The 21,229-nt window shown below is 42.0% G+C and overlaps 1 protein-coding gene across 1 annotated transcript in view; it reads left to right on the top strand.

Moving 5' to 3' along the window:
• Positions 1-21,229, top strand: part of GPC6 (glypican 6) — a 1,130,045-nt gene that overhangs the window by 768,922 nt on the left and 339,894 nt on the right. The window lies entirely within an intron of this gene.

Raw genomic sequence — 21,229 nt, 5'->3', positions numbered from 1 at the left:
GTTGTGTTGTAAGTAGCAGATGAACACTTGTAAAGATATGAAGAATGTAGAGAAGGTAATGCACCATTCAGTTCAGTATTACAGTCTGCATTATCATTGTTGTGCAAATCTGTTAGAAACTAACAACCTATGTTTCTGAACTGACAAAGGAAATTGTTGAAATCTCAATCAGATAAATTAACCAGTTAGGAGGAAGGTACATGTATATCATTTTGCAGAAAGCTATTTTGCACTCAAGTTTAAGTAGGAAAGGTTAGTTGGCAAGAGTTTACCCTCGCCGGCAGTACTTGGTGGGTTTTTTCCCCTCATATCACATTAAACAGTTGTAAAACAAAACAGCAATGCTGTTAATTTAATTCCTCCATAAGCTAAGAATGCACAGAAGCAAATGGGTCCAGTGACTGAGTTGACTGATAAACTACTACTGAAATAACAGGAGAAGTGACTTTGTATGTTAGGGTTTCTTATCTTTCCAGGAGAGGCTTCAGGAGTCAGCATTAGGAAGAACTGTGTAATTCTGTGCATTTTTGTATTTACTTCTCTTGGGAGGAGCTCAGATACTATGATGGGCAACCATATTAAAATTTAGTAGTTAGACAGATTTATCCACACATCAAAGTGTCTGAAGTGGGTGAAAGGTGGCATAAAGGTCATTTCAATTCAGGAGCACTGTCACCATGCTTCAGTGGGTCACATCTGAGAATGACAAATTCAGGACAAACTGTTGAGAAATAGGGCAGACTCACCCCAATTAACCAATGTGGTGATTATTCTATCAGTAGATTATACCAAGCCAATAACAAAAGTAAACTTCTGTACCACCACATTGGTTAACAAGACGTCAAAATTGCAGTTTCCTTAGACATTTCAGCCTTGGCTCACAACCCAGACACTAGACTTTATGATGAGTGGTTACTGAAAACCAATTCCATCAGATATAGGGTCCTTCTTATCCCAAGAGACCAGCCACTTAGCCAGGTCAATATATAACTCAGATCTTATCCAATAATCACGCTGATGCCTATCCTTTAGTAACTAAAATCTAAAGGTTTAATTATAATAAAAGAAAAGAAGAGAGTTATAACTGGTTAATAGATCATACACATGCAAATGATTGCAAAGTCCTTGTATCAGGTTTGTGGCAGTGATGGAATAAACTGCTAGCTTGCAAAAGTCTCTCTGGAATCATCCAATTAGATTGGGAGTCATCAGTCCTTGTTCAAAGCTTCCTTGTTAGAAATCTCGTCCAGGGAAATGAAGGAAATGAAGACAAAATAGAGATGTCTTGGGTGTCTTTTTATATCCTCTGCCATGTGCATGGAAATTCACTGTCTCAAACAAAGCCCACAGCCCTTGTTTGTGGAAAGTTACTGGCCCAAGATGGAGTCCAGGGTCAAATGAGCATATCACATGTCCTTACATGGTTTGCTGACTCACGGGGGTGACCATTGACTCCTTGCTGTCTGAGGCATCTTCAGGAAGAACTATCGGGGCGGAATGAGTTTCCTATCTTACAATGGGCCATAGAAGAGTCCTTAATTGGCCATTAACACGTAGCTGTCTAACCTTGATGTAAATTTATCTGGAGGGCGTCACCCAGGACTACAACACAGGTTTAAAATAAAAGCACATAGACAATGTTCATAACTTCAGATATCAAGATGATACATGCATATAAACAGTATAATCCTACTTAGCAAATAATCACTTTTCCATTGACTCCTTATATGATGGAAATTGTGTAACAGTGGTAACAAGAGAGATATAAATGGTCCTCTTTTTTTATACACAACATCATAAGCATATTGTGGAAAATTGTTTTTGAATTAAGGTCTTGAGTGGAGTTGGAAGAATGATTTAGACTGAGTTGGTCTGAATTAAAAGAATTATTTGTTTGTTAACTCCTAGTTAGGTTACAGAATTGTTATAACAAAAGACCAAAATATTTTTAAGATTAGAGGAAATGTACATATATGGACCATGTATGGAGGACTCATCCCTCTCAAACAACCTCACTTGCCCCAAAAGTTGACCCACTAACCCACAGTTGTCTTCTATAGGGTGAGGCCCTGTGACCTGCAGTCCCCCATTTCCCTGTCTGAAGGTGTCAGAGAGGGAAAACAGACTCATCTACCCTTCTGCCATCTGCAGCAGGCATTTCTCACACACCTTCTCCATTGGGGGATTGGAGCATCTCTCCTATTTCCATCATCAGGACTTCCATGCTTCTCCTTGTTTGTCTCTCTCCTTGGAGTGGAAAGATTTGATGTCTTCCCCATCCTCATTGAAGTTAATCTTTCCCAAATTAATTCTCAAGAAAAAAACTAATCCAAATTAATTCAGAACTGCTGCCCTGCAACCAAATCTCCAATTACATCTCAGACCCAGGCATAGCTGCTTTCCATTGCCTACACAATAATTCCTTGTTTTCCCACGTGTTGGGTCATTGGCCAGGACATCAGTATGTCAGGATCGTTTGTGTAAACCCAAACCAGGACAGGTGGCAACCATGCAAGTATAGCTGGTGGAAGAACAGCATAAGTCATCAGTCTCCTGTGAAACCTAAGGAAAACCTTAAAGAGTTCTCATTTTTTGTTTTAGAAATTAACAAATATACAGTAAACGCAGTTGTCAGAAGCCTGACCTGTGGACTGAATATTCAAACAACCCAAAATATAAATAACATAATGAACATGGGGCTTGATTTCTGAGAAATTCTCAAGTAGATTCTGTTAAACATCTGTCGAAATAAAGAGTTATCCCTTTGGCATACTCATTTCCCAGCAACTACCCTCATTAGCAATAAATGACAAGTGCCTATAAGGATCTAGTTGTACCCTTTTAGATCCTCTAAGCTGAGGGAGGAACTCTCCTGGGTCCTAGTTTCATCTGTAGACCTAAAAAATAACAAGGAGTCCAGTGACACCTTAAAGACTAACAGATTTATTTGGGCACAAGCTTTTGTGGGTAAAAAACCACTTATTCAGATGCATGGAGTGAAAAGTACAGATGCAGGCATTATTATACTGACACATGAAGAGAAAGGAGTTACCTCACAAGTGGAGAACCAGTGTTGACAGGGCCAATTTGATCAGGGTGGATGTAGTCCACTCCCAATAATTGATGAGGAGGTGTCAATTCCAGGAGAGGCAAAGCTGCTTTTGTAGTGAGCCAGCCACTCCCAGTCCCTATTCAAGCCCAAATTAATGGTGTTAAATTGCAAATGAATTTTAGTTCTGCAGTTTCTCTTTGAAGATTGTTTCTGACGTTTTTTTGTTCAAGTATGGCTACTTTCAAATCTGTTGTAGAATGTCCAGGAAGACTGAAGTGTTCTCCTACTGGCTTTTGTATGTTACCATTCCTGATGTCCGATTTGAGTCCATTTATTCTTTTACGTAGAGACTGTCCGGTTTGTCCAATGTACATGGTAGAGGGGCATTGCTGGCACATGATGGCATATATCACATTAGTAGATGTGCAGGTGAATGAGTCCCTGATGGTGTGGCTGATGTGGTTGGGTCCTCTGATGGGGACAGAGTAGGCAACGAGGTTTGCTACAGGGATTGGTTCCTGGGTTAGTGTTTCTGTGGTGTGGTGTGTAGTTGCTGGTAAGTATTTGCTTCAGGTTGGGGAGCTGTCTGTAAGCAAGGACTGGCCTGCCTCCCATGGTCTGTGAGAGTGAGGGATCACTTTCCAGGATAGGTTGCAGATCGTTGATGATGTGCTGGAGAGGTTTTAGCTGGGGGCTGTACGTGATGGCCAGTGGTGTTCTGTTATTTCCTTGTTGGGCCTGTCCTGTAGTAGGTGACTTCTGGGTACCCATCTTGCTCTGTCAATCTGTTTCCTCACTTCCCCAGGTGGGTATTGTATGTTTAAGAATGCTTGATAGAGATCTTGTAGGTGTTTGTCTCTGTCTGAGGAATTGGAGCAAATTTGGTTGTATCTTAGGACTTGGCTGTAGACAATGGATTGTGTGATGTGGTCTGGATGAAAGCTGGAGGCATGTAGGTAAGTATAGCGGTCAGTAGGTTTCCGGTATTGGGTGGTGTTTATGTGACTATCACTTATTTGCACTGTAGTGTCCAGGAAGTGGATCTCTTGTGTGGACTGGTCCAGGCTGAGGTGATGGTGGCCTAGAAATTGTTGAAATCCAGGTGGAATTCTTCAAGGGCCTCCTTCCCGTGGGTCCATATGATGAAGATGTCATCAATGTAGCACAAGTAGAGGAGGGACGCTAGCGGACGAGAGCTGAGGAAGCGTTGTTCTAAGTCAGCCATAAAAATGTTGGCATACTGTGGGGCCATGCAGATACTCATAGCAGTACCACTGACTTGAAGGTATAAGTTGTCCCCAAATCTGAAATGGTTGTGGGTGAGGACAAAGTCACAAAGCTCAGCTACCAGGTGTGCCATGGCCTCATCCGGGATACTGTTCTTGACAGCTTGTAGTCCAGCCTCAAGTGGAATATTGGTGTAAAGAGCTTCTACATCCATGGTGGTCAGGATGGTGTTTTCAGGAAGATCACCAATGCATTGTAGTTTCCTCAGGAAGTCGGTGGTGTCTCGAAGATAGCTAGGAGTCCTGGTAGCGTAGGGTCTGAGGAGAGAGTCCAAATAGCTAGATAATCCTGCTGTAGGAGTACCGATGCCTGAGATGATGGGGCATCTGGGGTTTCCAGGTTTATGGATCTTGGGTAGCAGAGAGAATACCCCTGGTCGGGGCTCTGGGGGTGTGTCTGTATAGATTTGTTCCTGTGCTATAGCAGGAAGTTTCTTGAGCAGATGGTGTAGTTTCTTTTGGTACTCCTCAGTGGGATCAGAGGATAGTGGCCTGTAGAATGGGATGTTGGAGAGTTGCCTGGCAGCCTCCTGTTCATAATCCGACCTGTTCATTATGACTTCAGCACCTCCTTTGTTAGCCCCTTTGATTATAATGTCAGAGTTGTTTCTGAGGCTGTGGATGGCGTTGCGTTCTGTATGGCTGAGGTTATGGAGCAAGTGATGCTGTTCGTTCACTATTTCAGCCTGTGCACATCTGCGAAAGCACTCTATGTAGCAGTCCAGTCTGTCATTTAGACCGTCAGGAGGAGTCCACACAGAATTCTTCTTCTTGTAGTGTTGGTAGGAGGGTTCCTGTGGGTCAGTGCACTGTTCAGTGGTGTGTTGAAAATATTCCTTCAGTTGGAGACGACGAAAATAGGCTTCCAGATCACCGCAGAACTGTATCATGTTCGAGGGGATGATGGGGCAGAAAGAGAGTCCCCGAGATAGGACAGACTCTTCCGCCAGGCTAAGTGTGTGGTTGGATAGATTAACAATATTCTTAGGTGAGTTAAGGGTACCACTGTTGTAGCCCCCTGTGGCATGTAGGAGTTTAGTTTACTGTCCTTTTTCCTCTGTAGAGAAGTGAAGTGTGCGTTGTAAATGGCTTGTCTCATTTTTGTAAAGTCCAGCCATGTGGAAGTTTGTGTGGAAGGTTGGTTTTGTATGAGAGTCTCCAGTTTTGAGAGCTCATTCTTGATCTTCTCCTGTCTGCTGTACAGGATGCTGATCAGGTTGTTCCTCAGTTTCTTTGAGAGTGTGTGGCACAGTCTCTCACCGTAGTAAGTGTAGTATGTCGATGGCAATGGATTTTTTACCTTCAGTCCATTTGGTATGATGTCCATCTATTTGCACTTGGAGAGGAAGGTGATGTCTGTCTGTATCTGTGCGAGTTTTTTGTTGAGGTTGATGGATTTCCACTCCATACGGCTAAATTCAGTGCCTTGCATGGTGTCAAGTATCAGGGAGTAGCCGTAGGAGAACACTTCAGTCTTCCTGGACATTCTATAACAGATTTAAAAGTAGCCATACTTGAAGAAAAAAACTTCAGAAACAGACTTCAAAGAGAAACTGCAGAACTAAAATTCATTTGCAAATTTAACACCATTAATTTGGACTTGAATAGGGACTGGGAGTGGCTGGCTCACTACAAAAGCAGCTTTGCCTCTCCTGGAATTGACACCTCCTCATCAATTATTGGGAGTGGACTACATCCACCCTGATTGAATTGGCCCTGTCAACACTGGTTTTCCACTTGTGAGGTAACTCCCTTCTCTTCATGTGTCAGTATATAATGCCTGCATCTGTAATTTTCACTCCGTGCATCTGAATAAGTGGTTTTTTTACCCACAAAAGCTTATGCCCAAATAAATCTGTTAGTCTTTAAGGTGCCACCGGACTCCTTGTTGTTTTTGTGGATACAGACTAACACAGCTACCCCCTGATATCTGCAAAAAGAACAGGAGTACTTGTGGCACCTTAGAGACTAACAAATTTATTAGAGCATAAGCTTTCGTGGGCTATAACCCACTTCTTCGGATGCATATCTGTAGACCTAGTGTCTTTCACTGAAGATGCTGAGTTGCTTGGAGGGAAATGAATAAAGGTCCTGAACTATGCCCCAATCTCCTAACCAATTTTATCATCTTGATCCATCCACCATTATTTTCATGAGCCATGGCCAGTCAATCGCATTATTTTTCAGGGTAGTTCATGGCATGCCACGAATGCATGTCACACCTGCATGCATAGAATGGACAGGTAAGAGAATGAGCAACAACAAGAGAGCTTTTGGGGGTGATTATTTAAAATCCTGTTTCAGAGCAAGAACTTTTTTCATGAGGCTCTATTCCATCTTGTAGTTTTTGTTTCATAATATCTTTTTATTGATAGCATTATACATTTTAAGGTTGTTTTTTTCTTGACCTGTAAGTTACCTCTTACCAGCGAGCTTGACTGCAGAAACAAATATTGTGCCCTGTCAAGTATATTCAGTCTGCAAAAGATGGATTTAAATTCTGGAATCCATCTGTCTCAAGCCAGTGGCAGTCATATAATCAGTCCCTGCAGTCAGACTCAAGAAGTTAGACAGTAGAACACATTTTGGTTGTGAAGGTAGAAAACCACTTATACTTTTTAAGGATTTCGTTCAAAGATGAAGTATTCTTTTTAGAAAATATTATTTCAGCTCAGAAGTGGTAATGATCCCTACAAGCCCCACATACACCTTTCTTGTCATTTGGATGTGGAACAGGAAATAATCACATCAGTGGGAATGTTTTCCAATAATTAGCTTTCATAGGTCAGAATATCTGGTATTGCCAATGTTTGTTCATAGAGAATTCTTGTCTCATTTTGGGAATGTGTGTGAGTTCTCCTCAAATTTGTCTCTGCGTTTTCTTGCATGTATGTTCTCTGAAAAAGGAGTAGTCTTAGGCTTTCTGGGAACCCATTTAATGAATTCATATCATATCTGGGGAGCCAGCCATTTCAAGATAGAATGGTTGACAAGTTTAATTTCCATTTCAAATTCAAACTGAATTTCATTCTTATTAAATAATTATTGACTTTATGCAAAAGAATTCTGATCAGAAGGTTGCACACAATGAAAAGGAATTTAAGTGATTCAAGAGAGGCTGCATGAAAGCTCATCATATGCTTATTGATTTATCTATCTCTAGAGAGCATCCACTGCCAGTAGCTTTAGATCCTTGGATCATCAGGCCCTGGACCAGTCTGGTCCTGAAAAAAAAAATCTTATCAAATTTTCATGGCTATAAAAAAACTAACATTAGACTATTTGGCACCTTTTTTAACCATACTAGTTTTCAGTATGTTTAGTTATCCCCAAAAGGTCACTCATTTTGAAAAAGATATTGTAGACGTTTGTATTCTCGTTCATTCTAAACGCTGACATGAACTGAAGCCTAATTCTGTATTCCTAACTCAGACAAAATTTCTGTTCCCATCAATTGGGAGTTTTGCCTGAATAAGGTCAGGATGATTCAGAGTAGCATTACTGTTACTTTGTTATTTTGGAGGAAGACATAGACAGTTGATAGATTCATAGATGTTCAGGCCAGAAGGTACCATTAGGATCATCTAGTCTCTCCTTGGAATTCAGGATAATTCTAATTGCCTTTTGTTTTAGAACTCTTTTGTGTATTATTCTTTGATCAGTGAAAGTCCAAAGGTCCGATTGGAAGTATAGTGCTCAGATTATTTAGTTGAATGTTGCCTAATGTACAAGGTATTCAGAGTTGCTGCCTCACAACTATGATGTGTTGTCTTTGGAGTAAATATGGCCACATGGGGTTTGTTCTCATGCTCCCTACCAAAGAGTCTAGACTATCAACTCACAATCATTATAGCATCATGAGATGCCTCTTATTAATGGTATACCTTTTCACATCTTATTTTAAAAGATGGATGAGCTGAAGCATCTTCTTGGCAAAACTCTAACAGTAGGATGTTTGAAGACCTGGAGGAGGGTTGGATAATTAATCATGATGGACATTAGGAACACTCTTTGATTATAGTCCAAGTTCCTCCTAGAATACAAAACAGTGTCACAAATCACTGACTGGCTGGGGCTGTGATATTCACAGAAGAATTGCTTTCTGATTGCAGTACAGTATGACTGTGTCTACACTGCACACCAGTGGCAGCACCAAATAGGGTATGTGTAGCTACACCCTGCAGTGAAAAGAACGCTGCAACCGCAGTGTGGTATGTATCTGTACATGTCTGTGAAAGGCTCGGGCAGCAGGAAAGGCTCCACTCCAGCAGTGGGACACAGTACTGCAAAAAATAGCAGTGTAGATCGGAAGGCATTGCTTGTGCAAGTAGAGAGTCATGTAGGGTACATACCTGGGTATGTAGCCACTGGCCTCAGGCATATCTTTACTCTACTTGCCTAAGCAGTGCCTCACCATCTACACTGCTATTTATACCCATGCTAACAGGTGAACTCTACATGCTGCCAAAAGAAGTGTGCAGTGTAGGCATTTCTTATAGTGGAATAACATTAAGTTATATTTGCCCCCTGAAAAGTGATTGTGTAACACAGCACATTCTTACTCAGCAAACAATCATACCTTTTCTACTAAGGTATGGAGATAAGATTTCATTACTATTTACTTTTGTCATCCCTGAAGAACCTACACACCTCTAGGATAGTAAATTGGTTTCTCTTAGAGCTTTCACAACAGAATTATTAGCTAAGTTTCATCTGCAGGGCCACCTGTGCAACCCAGATACCTTCAAATTATAGAATCGTAGACATATAGGGTTGGAAGGAACCTTGAGAGGTCATCTAGTCCAGCCCCCTGCGCTGTGTTGCACCTGTGCAACCTCACTAAACGCAATAGGCGCCCATGAGTGTAACTGAGGGCAGACTTTGGGAATAGTGGGCTTGCCTTTTCACAGTTGTAACTGAGGGAAGCATTTGGCCCGTAGAATGGTTTACAGATGATAGTACACAAGCCAGAAAGAACAGTTTGGCTTACAGATCTCAGGCTGAGTTTACAGGCCTGGCAGGTAGAGAGAGAGAGGAAAAAAATTTTTTTACCTGTAAAGTGAGCAAATGAGCTGGAAATTCATTGAGACTCAGCATATGTGGAATCCCATGCTGCTGTGTTTACAAAGTCACTTTTGAGAGTAGAACTGCACTTTAAATCATTCAGTATCTTGTATTCTTGACTGTGGGGACAGTATTTTCAGGGTAGAGATTGTGCAAAACTCAATGGAAATAACGAAATATCTCTTTCTTTTAAAATCAAATTTATGGGTTCACAGCAGCTAGTAGGTTTCCGGGGTATTGTTATTGACAGCAAAGGCTCATGCAGCGTTAAAACTACCGACACAGTATTGTAAATAACTACAAAAAAGCTATTGGCCTACTGTCCGACTTCTTAACTAGCTCATGGCAAACTTAGTATCATTCCAAGATTAAAAAAAAAAAGGCAGTTTGGACAGACAGGTTTAAAATGAAACTCAGCCATGCACACTTTCATGGATAAATCAGCCTAAATTCAGTACATTCATATGCAGAACATTCTGCAATGAAATATTGGCTGCGTATGGGCAAGAAATACAGGCTGTAACTTCAAGTGCTGTTTTAAAATGCAAGCCTCCTGCAGAAAAAAGATTATTTAGTTAGCTGAATAAAGTACTTGTTGAGAATCCAAAGAAATCATTTGTGTGATAAATAAGGTTGCTTATTACTGAGCTAGGATGATTATAGCTATTTTATGAAATTTTAATTACATTATGTGGCTGCTCAAATATTGGTTTTGAACATTAATCAAGTTACTTGAGAAGCATTTCACGGAAGGGAAAATAAAAATGAAATGGCTTATTTACTTATCCCAATGTATTAAAAACAAAATTCAGCAGGGAAATCATGAAAAAGTCATCAGGGAGAGAGCACTGCATAGAAGTTTTCACATTTAATAGAAATTGCAGACAAGTTTTCACTTGAATGATTCACCTGAGCTGATTGGGTAGCATCTTAGCTCTTCAAACAACACAAGCTGGTTAAAATGCTACATGTATAATTTAGAGATAAGTTATAGCCTGAAGCCGTCAGCAAACTTTACAAGTTTAGAAGACCACAGGATATTTTCTGGTTATTAGATAAACAAGATGTGTCTCAGTTCTATTATTCAAAACACAGGACTATTTATGGCTTCCAAAAATCAATGCAAAATGTTAGTCAGAAAGAGGAAGGGAATGAAAGAGAGAGTAGTGAATGAATGAGGGAGGAATAGAAGAAGTCTGCATTAACTAGATGGATACGGATTGACACTGAATTGATGTGACAGGTCCCCTGTTATGCCATTGCATATGTTTTCCATCTCAGTAATTTCTTTCCTGCTGTAAATTACACAGGACAGGGTCTTCGCCAAAACTCAGATACTGGATTGCTGTATTATTTCATTTTATGTTTTCATTAGTCCTCAGAAACATTCCAGGTTCACATTAACATCTCTGTCTGGAATATAGATTCCAGTGGAATAACTAAATGTACAACTTCACTACAAAATGGTCTTTTAGGCCCACAGGGTGTCGGAAGCATTTTGATGTTGACATCATTTGCATCTGTGGATTCACAGTCAGAATTAAAATAAAACCATTTAAATAGAAATACAGGGGCACACCTCTATTGTATTTTGTTTAGTAATGCACTGTTAATTATGGACTTAGATTCTGCTTCACCCATATCCATGAGTCCAGTGGTGGGGAGGGAGTAAGAGGTTTCCCTTTCTCCCTTGCACAACCCACATAAAGGCCAGGGAGAATTTCAGTTCCTCAGATCAGGAAATATAAGTACTGATGCCTCACAATTCCCCAAGTCCCAAAAGTGGGGGGAGAGTAAACAGAGCCATGGCTCCAGGCCTGTCCCCCCATGTACTAGCCTACATATCTGTCCAGTTACATGGAAGATGACATACTGCACCCCTTGAAGGGGACTAGCCGTGTGCATGCTCCTCTGCACATCAAGGAGCTCTGTAAGGCAGTGTCTCCCAGTGCTGCCTATGGGGCAATTGGCTTTGCATCACCCCCAACGGAGGGCTGTGCCACTATGGTAAAGTCTAGCCTGGGGTGGCCAAACTGAGCCTGAGAAGGAGCCAGAATTTACCAATGTACATTGCCAAAGAGCCACAATAATATGTCAGCAGCCCCCCATCAGCTCCCACCCCCGCTCCCAGCGCCTCCCACCCACCGGCAGCCCCGGAGTTGATGCCAATACAAGGAACCGCATATTAACTTCTGAAGAGCCGCATGTGGCTCCGGAGCCACAGGTTGGCCACCCCTGGTCTAGCCGTACATTTAAAGTAAGAAAGCAGGATAAAAGAAGGATAATAGCAAAGTATGTACAAGGGATAATAGCTAGTCATATATACATATAAATGAAAATGCTAATGTGACTGTGCAATTCCTACTTCTATGTAAGGGAAAGTGATGAGAAAAATTGTAATAGGAAATGTGTCAGAAATTTTGCCTGCATGATGACTTCTAAGTTTCAAGCATATCGAAGTTGTTTCCTAAAGAGGTATCAGAAGCATCCATGTAGGTTTAATTTTAAACTAGTTGTTACCTGTATGCAGATGGTATATTTAATGAATAGATTATGACACCTCATTAAACTGTTTGGCAATGAGATTTTCCCTCTACTTATAAGTACATTTTTCATGTTGTTTAGGAGTATGGTGACTTTCTTATTAAAATTAGTCTGATCACAATATTTAATATACTTTATATTCAGTATGCATATTAATGAGAAATACTGTAATTTATTAGTATTCATTTCAGGAGGTAACTTCTAGCTGGATACATGTATCCTTTCTTAAGTATAGATGTCCACGTTCAATCTTAAATTTGGATTTCTATAGTAGGGAAGCAGTTAAAAAATATTAGGGTTCTGGATCAAACCCTTTGAACATTCTTCACCATGGACTATAACTGCGTTTGTTCAGCCTACCTGCCTGCCTGATGCACAGAGACTCAACCCCCACCCAGCTTCTGAGTTTTGGCAGAGAAATAATCTTAATTCCCAGAAGCCAAATCAAGTCACACAAAATCCCTGCTATCTCTAGTTCTCCACTATTAAGAGTTTCCTCATATCCCTTTCCAGCTTTGTCTGTCTGTGTTGTGAATCTTCTAGTGTCAGCATCCTCCTATGTCCTTCAAACCTAAATACTTTAAAACCTCTGAATAAAAATGAAGGAATATAAAATGGTTTATGTTGATTGGCTTTTAAATAGTCCCTTCAAGTTTTCCTTCAAATTCACTTTCTTATCTTGCCTTGTATTTATTTTACTCCCAAATTCCACAGAAAATGCTCTCTAAGTCACCTATAATTAGATATTATAATTATATAGGAAAAGAGAGAAAAATATCACTCACACAATTTTAGATTAAACTAACCACATATAATTGGTATGAAATAAATACAGTTTCTACAGATGGTCCTGAACCGGAAGCTCTCATCTAATCTGCTCACCAAATATTACAGAGGCCAATTAGATTCATATCCCAAATCTGAACATACCACTCTTGTGTTGATTGAATCAATACCAGAAGTGCTTATTTTAGGGATCCAGATTGGAAGCAGCTAGCATGAATCTGATGCTGACAGACCAGAACCCTAAACTAAACCTCATCTGGATTTTTGTCTAGGTCTGAAGTCTGCCTTCTCACCCATCTCAAGTAGTAATCGTAAACTGTTAACAAGGGCTGCATTTTTCAATAAAACAAAACACAACTTCTCGACAGCACCATCCAGTGACATTCAGAATTGGACAATGGAATCACCATGCTTTCCAAAGCATGCATAATACATTAAAACGGTGTGGGGGATGTATATATGAAATCCTGGCCTAATAACTTAATTTTGAGCCTAATTTTTAGACACCTTTCTCTAGCTGCTGCCAAACGTCCAAACTAAACAAACATTCCTCACATAGACGAACATATTAAAAAAGCAAAAAAACACCACATTTACACTCATGTTCATATGTCTTCTCTTTGTGGAATTTTAAGCACCCTGGTTGAAATCTTGGCCCCAATGGCGAATTTTGTCATTGACTAAATTGGGGCCATGCCTTCACCTCCATTTCTTCAGTTACATGTAGGAAGATAGCTTAGGGCAAATATGGCATTTTGTTCTATCAGTGTCCAACATTTTAAAGGGTTCCATGAACAGAAAAAGCAGTTTCTTTTATTTAGGGTTTTAAACTACTTGTTTAGTCAGAATGAGATATGATTTTAAAAAGGGGACATCGTAAAATAGACCCACTTAGAGAGATGGAGAAATGTTTTTCATAGACTTTAAGGCCAGAAGGGACAATTAGATCATCTAGTCTGACCTCCTGTATATCGCAGGCCATTACATTTTACCTAGTTACCCCCGAGAGTTGGGCGTGAGAAGGTACAAACCATTTGGAGCCACTGGAAAATATGAGGGGAAAAGAAAAACAGTTGAAGAATGAGGTCTGTGGAATATAAGCTCTTCAGGACAGAGACCTGTCTATATTTGTTTTCTTTTAAGCTCCTAGTATACTTCTGGCACTAGAGGAGTAACAGTATTTTATGTTTACATAATAAAACCTTTTATCCTGAAGAATCCCAAAGCACATAAAGCAGAATACTGCACACCACAGGGATTGGAGGCAGAGGCTGATTAAGATTTGTTGAGGCCCTGGGCACAAAGAACATTCTGTCCCCCCACATTCGCCCCCTGCTCCTCTCCTTCCCCCAAGGCCCAACCCCCTGGCCTGGCTGGAAGTTGGGGCATGGTAAGAGCTGCCCAGAGAACCTGGACCATTGTTGGGAGCCCTGAACCCTCCACCTGCCCTGGGCAGGGACACAGGCTGTGGGCTGCTTTAGGGCCCCCTGTCAGGGTCAGGAGGATTGTCTGGGGCTCCCCACATCTTCCCAGGCTCCCTGGATGGCTCTTACCACAGCCTAGAGAAGTGGTCCCCAAACTGTGGGGCACGCCTTCTAGGGGGAGCCTGGAGGAACATTCGGGAGGTGGGGAGGGAAAGGGGCTTGGGCCAACTCCATGGGTGGAGGGCTCAGGCCAGACCCATGCGGGGCTTGGGTGAGCGGCTCAGCCAGCTCCTTGTCAGGAAGGGTGGGAGGAATATGGTCCCCTTTCCACGGGCTCTGTCTTCCGGCCTGGCCAGGGGCGGAGCCTCAGGGAGAAGAGGAGGAGTAGGGTGAAAGGGTCCTGGGCGGCGAGAGGAGGAGCGGGGGTTGGAGCCTTACCAAGTGCGATTATAACAAGCCAATTTCTGCTTGGTTTAAGTGGGCTTGCTTTAACTTCTTTGAGTCGCTTGTTTTGGGCTTTTTTGGGAGGTGGCTGCTGGTTCTTTTTGGAATTTCCTGCCGGAGCGCGTGATTGGCTCCCACTTGCACAATCCCTCTTCCAACATGAAAAGAAAGGGAATGGGAAGAAATCAGGATCTGGAGACTGACAGTCCCCAAGGCCAATGGGGAGAAGCCAACACACCTGGTCAGACCGATTGACAGAGCAGTGCAGGCCAATGAGGGCCGGCCGGCCCGTGCTCCATCCTTCCTCCTCCTGTCAGTCTGTCAGCCTGGGTTGGGTTCCTCCCTCTCGCCTCTCCCAGTGTGTCATCGTGAGATTGCTGCATGTGCTTGCTTGTGCCCTGCAGTGCCTGTTCTCTCCACATGAACTGCCTCCTGCCTGGACTACTCGGTACAGGGGAGTTGGTTGCTTTGGTAAAGGGGGGAGGTTGTGGTTTGGGTGGAGGGGGGATACAGATAGCAGTAGGCTGGCAGGCTGCAGCAGCCTGCGATTTGCCTGCCCTTGCCTGGCTGGCTGCTGGTTCTGCAATGCTTGTTTGTTTGTTTGTTTTTAATTATTATTAAAAGCTCAGCTGAGGTCGGTGGTCTTTCTGTTGGTGCATCTCTGGTGGTGGTGTTGCACCTCCACCAGCTTGGGGAGGTCTGTCAGGGAGTTGCAAGGGGCAGGGGGAATGCAGGCTGTGGGGGTTTGTGTGGAGGAGGGGACAGGGGTGGCAAAGCTGGTTGGGGGGGCCTGCAGCACAGCTTGGGGTGAGTTGGGGGGAGGATTGGGGAGTGGCATGCTGGGTTGGGCCTCAGAGCAGTGGGGGGCTTCACGGGGCTGTGAGGGGGGAGTGGAATGGCACCGTGTCACCATTGTTGGTCAGTGACTCTTGGGGCATTTCTGGTGGTGTTGTGCACCACTGGGCTGGTCTTTTTAGGGTCTGATGGTATTATGGCTGCACTGGTGGTCAGCTGGTGGCACTGTGGATGCGGACCGGCGCCAACTGAAATGGGATTGGCTTGTTTTGGGCGGCTTGAGCTTGTTTTGAAAGGCAGTGTAGCTTTATTATTTTGTGAGACTTGGCAACCTTCCAGCGCTCCTGCTCCCAAATTGGCCTAAGCCCGTGTGGTAATCCGCCAGTGATTGGAGGAGATATTTTGTGCAAAGATATCAGAGCAAATTCCTGCTCTTCTGAAAAGTTCCATGTGAAGCAGAAATAACCTTTTTAAAAAAAAGATTTCATCCAAAAGAACCGCACAAATAAACCGTGAAAGGACAAAACTGCTCATCTGACTGCATAGATTTAAACCTGTAGTTCCAGGGGATCTAGAATTTTCCAAACCTGTCGCCTACGTTGCTAAATTTAACTGTGATGTCATGTGACTTATTTTACATCCTACAGTTGAATTTAATAAGTAGGCATTAATAAAGGAGCAAAATGAGTGAAGGCGAGGAAAACAACAATATATTTAAAACATACATTTAAATAAATAGGTTGATGATTTTTACCAAGATGTTTTGAACATCTCCCTTCCCTTTGTTATTTATTACTACACTTCTATTTTATTAGTCTGTATTGCCCAACATGAATATTATCAATGTGTTCATTTAATGGGAGTGTTGAAAAAGAGAATATTTGTAAAGAAATAAAAAGGCAAGAAAAATCTTCCCTGGTGATCAGAGAGCTTAGAAAGGTTATGAAGGGAATGTATTATAACTTAGAAGTGATCACCACATGTATAAATGAAGCTGGTGGAAACAGCATTTCTGAGAAAGAAATTGCTGGCTATGTGAGGAGAGATTATATGCTTAATAATGACCTAAATTGAAATTAAAATTGAAGGACTTGTAGCATTCAGGTTTAGCAAAATCAAATTTATATCTGCTAGCTGTGCCTGGAGATTTAGAAGCCAGTGGAGTTCAACATTGTGAAGCTGGTGGGAAAGGGAAATATACGAAGAGTATATACAATTATTTAACAAAGCAGAATCAACAACACGAAACCAGAGCAGGAATCCTGGTCTACTTCCATTCACAATCTGATCCCTTTCTCTTCCTCATAACCTATCTCTCACCCTTCCTTCCAGGATCTACCTTCTCCCTCTGACTTTGTTACCTTGGTCTTTCCCTCTGTTCCTCACAGCCTTACCTCACCATTGAATGATGTAGTGACACAAAGGCCTCCCTGGCAAAAGTCTTCTGTCCTTAGCAAACAACTTTCATCACAGATCTGGCAAACTCACTACATGAAATACAGTGCTTTCAGGGTACTTGTCCATGAACTGTAATATGTAAGGTCTCTACTGAAAGCTTGCAACTTACCAATGTTCATAATCATGATGTGATGTATGTATGGGAAACATTTAAGGAGTAATGTAACTATAATGATGTTTATGCTCTTATCAGGGCTGGCTCCAGGCACCAGCTTGTCAAGCAGGTGCTTGGGGCGGCCACTCCAGAGAGGGGTGGCACGTCCAGCTATTCGGCGGCAATTCGGCGGATGGTCCCTCACTCCGGCTCGGAGCGAAGGACCTCCCGCCGAATTGCCGCCGCAGATCGCAATTGCGATCGCGGCTTTTTTTTTTTTTTTTTTTGGCTGCTTGGGGCGGCCAAAACCCTGGAGCCGGCCCTGGCTCTTATGGTCTTAAGATCAAAAGGAGTCACCCGGGAATACTACCTGGTGATGGACTATTCATGCAGGAGGGAGTTGCTATCCCTCTATGGTTAGCGGGTGACATAATGCACAGTTCAATTGTCTACCATTGAACCCTTCACAGAACAGTCAATGGAAAACCACCAGAGACAACTGCAGACAATCAAAACCACTTGGAGGTTAAAAAAAAAGAACACTACAGCTGACAGAGGATGGATGAATAAAGAATATTTATGAATTTATGAATAAAGAAAAAAGACTATTTCAGTATAGCACAGAGTGGGGAGAGGCACTCTGAATCCATGCGTTGAGGAGACATCTTGTTGAGCAGAGCGGGTTTTTCATGAAAAATCAGATCCTGGTTTCTGTGAAGCCAGCCAGCTCTGCAAAAGACTGAATTTTGGGAAGAAAACCTACTTTATTAGATAAGAAAAGTAATTATTAATAAGTGTAGGCCCTAGTTTGTGTTTTATGATTTTGTTTTGTATTGTAGCCATTTGTTTCCATCTCTTTGTCTTGTTTTTAGAGGAAACTTTCCATTCTTTCTTAAATAAACTTCTTTTTTTTATTATAAGTGCACATAAGTGCTATGCACCATACAGGGGTGGTAAAATTGGTAAACTGGAGTACACTGCACCTTTGGTTTAAAGGATCTGGGAGGATCTGGGATTTCTGTGTGTACCCAGTGTTAGGGGCTGCTTGTCACAGGGGAATGCTTCTAAGGGACTCAAGGATTTGGGTGCACGTTTTGTTAACTGCAAGGCAAAAACTAGGCTACCATAGCCTGGAGGAAATTGTTTGAGTGGCTGAAAGGCTGCTGATGGTTATAAGGAAGGTAACATCCAGTTACCACAAGCATGACTCCCTCATTCTGGAGGTAGGGAGTAACAAGTGACTTCCAGACATGGGTACCCCGGAAATTGTCACATAGGCATCTTATTTCAGTTACATAGATATGTAAACCACAATGAGGAGCTCTGTGTTGCCTCCTCAAATCATACCCTTGTGCTAAAGAAAAAGTACGTCTGGAACCCTTTCCCACAATGTTCATTTCCTGGGGTTTTCCCACCTTTGAATCTAACCCATTTTTTGTTAACAGTTCCTGTTTTCTTGGTCTATCTCCTTTTTGAACCATAGATAAGATTTTTAAAAGTCCCCAAGTCATTTGGAAATTATGTGCCATTGAAAGTGAATAGGATAGACATTTTTGAAAATGTCCCTGTGATGGGTTCAGTCACAGAGACCTCCTTGGGATTGCCACCTGATGTGCTGAGACTACCTCCGAGCCAATTTTCTCTGCCAGTTTGGGCCTCCAAATAACCCTGCTTTCTTGAGACAGACACGCCAGTCTGCTCCAACACAGACCCAGGGTCTGAACCACGTGCCCCAAAGCTGCAGAATTAACTGAAAACAGCTTAAGAAGTGCTCCTATCTCTAGCACTCAGATACCCAGTTCCCAATGGGATCTAAACCCCACATAAATCCGTTTTACTCTGTATAAAGATTATACAGGGTAAACTCATGAATTGTCCACCCTCTATAACACTGATAGAGAGATATGCACAGCTGTTTTCTCCCCCGGGTATTAGTCACTAACTCTGGGGGTCAATAATAAGCAAAAGTGATTTTATTAAATATAAAAAGTAGGATTTAAGTGGTTCCAAGTAATAACAGACAGAACAAAGTAAGTTACCAAGCAAAATAAAACAAAAACACGCAAGTCTAAGCCTAATACAGTAGGAAACTGAATACTAACATTACTGTCCACGCTCAATCTGAGGGGAAAATACTGACTAACACTGTATTAGTCACAACAAAGAGAGAGATTTTAAGTACAAGCAATGAATCATAAAAATTAAACATGGTTACAAGAAAAATAAAAATAAAACGATACTGATGCCTAATTTAACAAACCGTTAAATTCAAAGCAAAGTTTTCTCACCACATGCTTTCAGCAGTCTTACTTACCAAACTTCTTAGGTCAGGACCCCTTTCCCCCAAGTCCAACAAATGCTTCCTTTGTTGCTTCATGTGCAGAGAACGTGATGGGCAGGAGGAGAGAGGGGGTGCCTTGGACTTAGGGTGACTGATTTTATAGGGACAGTCCCGATTTTTGGGTCTTTTTCTTATATAGGCTCCTATTACCCCCCACCCCCGTCCCGATTTTTCACACTTGCTGTTTGGTCACTCTACTTGGACTGCTTCTCCCTCCTTTTTATAGTTTTAGTCCCTCTCTTGAAAAATATTTCTAGCTGGGCACCAGGAGACAAAGAGTCTATGTGAAAGGATGTTCCCTGCTGGCTTTTCCTCACCTTTTTGTGCTCCCTTTTTTCCCCTTTCTGCTTGATGACTCTGTTTACTGCTTAAATGCAAATTAAGCAGAGTATACCTTCCTTTGTTTAGGACAGATCTGTTCGCCAACCTCAATTTGGGCAAGGCTGTGGGTTTGGAACACTTGTTAACACCATACAGGGAAATCTTATAACTTTACATAAAATTTTGCCAGACATATTTTACCTGGACAATACTGGCCAGCAACCTATGAGTTTTCAAGTGATACCTTACAAGGCATACTTTGCACAAAGATTATTACAGTAGGGATGCATTCTGTCACAGGTGTATTAACAGGCATGTCAAATGTAAAACATGGAAATGCCCACTCTACTTGGCACTCGTGAAGCCTCAGCTAGTGTATTGTGTCCAATTCTGGTTGCCACGCTTTAGGAAAGATGTGGACAAATTGGAGAGGGTCCAGAGGAGACCTGCGAAGATGATAAAAGGTTAAGAAAATCTGACCTACGAGGAAGGGTTAAAAAAACTTGGGTATGTTTAGACTTGAGAAAAAAAAGACTCTGAGGGAACCTGGTAACAGTCTTCAAATATGTTAAAGGTAGCTATAAAAAGGACGTTGATCAATTGTTCTGTATGTCTTCCAAAAGTAAGATGAGATAATGGGCTTCATCTGCAGAAATGGAAATTTAGTTTGGACATTAGGAAAACCTTTCTAACTTTAAGGGTAGTTAAGTTTTGGAATAGGTTTCCAAGGGAGGTTTGGGAATCCCCATCACTGGAGCTTTGAAAAACATGTCAGAGATGGTCTAGGTCAGGGGTAGTCAATTATTTTTTGTCAAGGTCTGAATTTCTTGGTCAAGATATAGTCAAGGTCCAGACTCCAGAGAAACATTGTTCACACCACAAGTGCCCCTGTTCAAAAGACACACACAATGCAGTATAGCCAGAACCTATGGCTTATATTTTTAATGCATTAAATGAAAAATAAAATCAAACCACTGTATAACCTGAAAATAACCTCCAAGAAAGATGTAATAAATCTGAGACTGTGAGATAAAATGTCAAATAGATGCAAATTTTAGCATTAAAACACTTTCAGACAACTGTTTTAAGTTTTGAATGATTTGAATAATAACTTTGGTTTTGTCAAATAAAATGATTGTAGGCATATAACCTCCCAATTGACACCCCCCCACACACACACAAATTTCCCAATCACCTGCCAGCTCCCCGCCCAGAGAGTAGGGTGACCATATTTCCCTAAACTGAAAATGTTGCTGCTCGCCCCCTGAAATGTTCCTCCATGTCCCCCATTGAGCCAAGTAGGCAAGATGGGGGGAGGAATGAGTGGAGGCTGGGATTTAGGCAGCAACGCAGGGTGTGTGTGAGAGTACTTTTGAGCTCAGAGCAAGGAGGTGAAGCTACTGGATATGATCCAGCTAATGGTGCCTCTTTGGGTGTTGGGATAGCAAAGGGGCAGGAAGGAGGCTCCGGGTAGTGGGATGGACCAAGGAGACTCCAGATAACAGCCCTGGAGAGATGGGGGGAGGCCGAGATGTGACAGAATCAGGTGTCTGCAGGTGGACTGGTGAGGGAAAGAGGCTGGTTGGGGATGTATGGAGAGGGCTCTGGGCACTGGCCCCA

Source organism: Emys orbicularis, chromosome 1 (genome assembly GCF_028017835.1).
Source record: "Emys orbicularis isolate rEmyOrb1 chromosome 1, rEmyOrb1.hap1, whole genome shotgun sequence".
NCBI lineage: Eukaryota > Metazoa > Chordata > Testudines > Emydidae > Emys > Emys orbicularis.
Note: the sequence above shows the minus strand (reverse complement) of the source record. Positions and strands in the feature narration are given on the sequence as shown.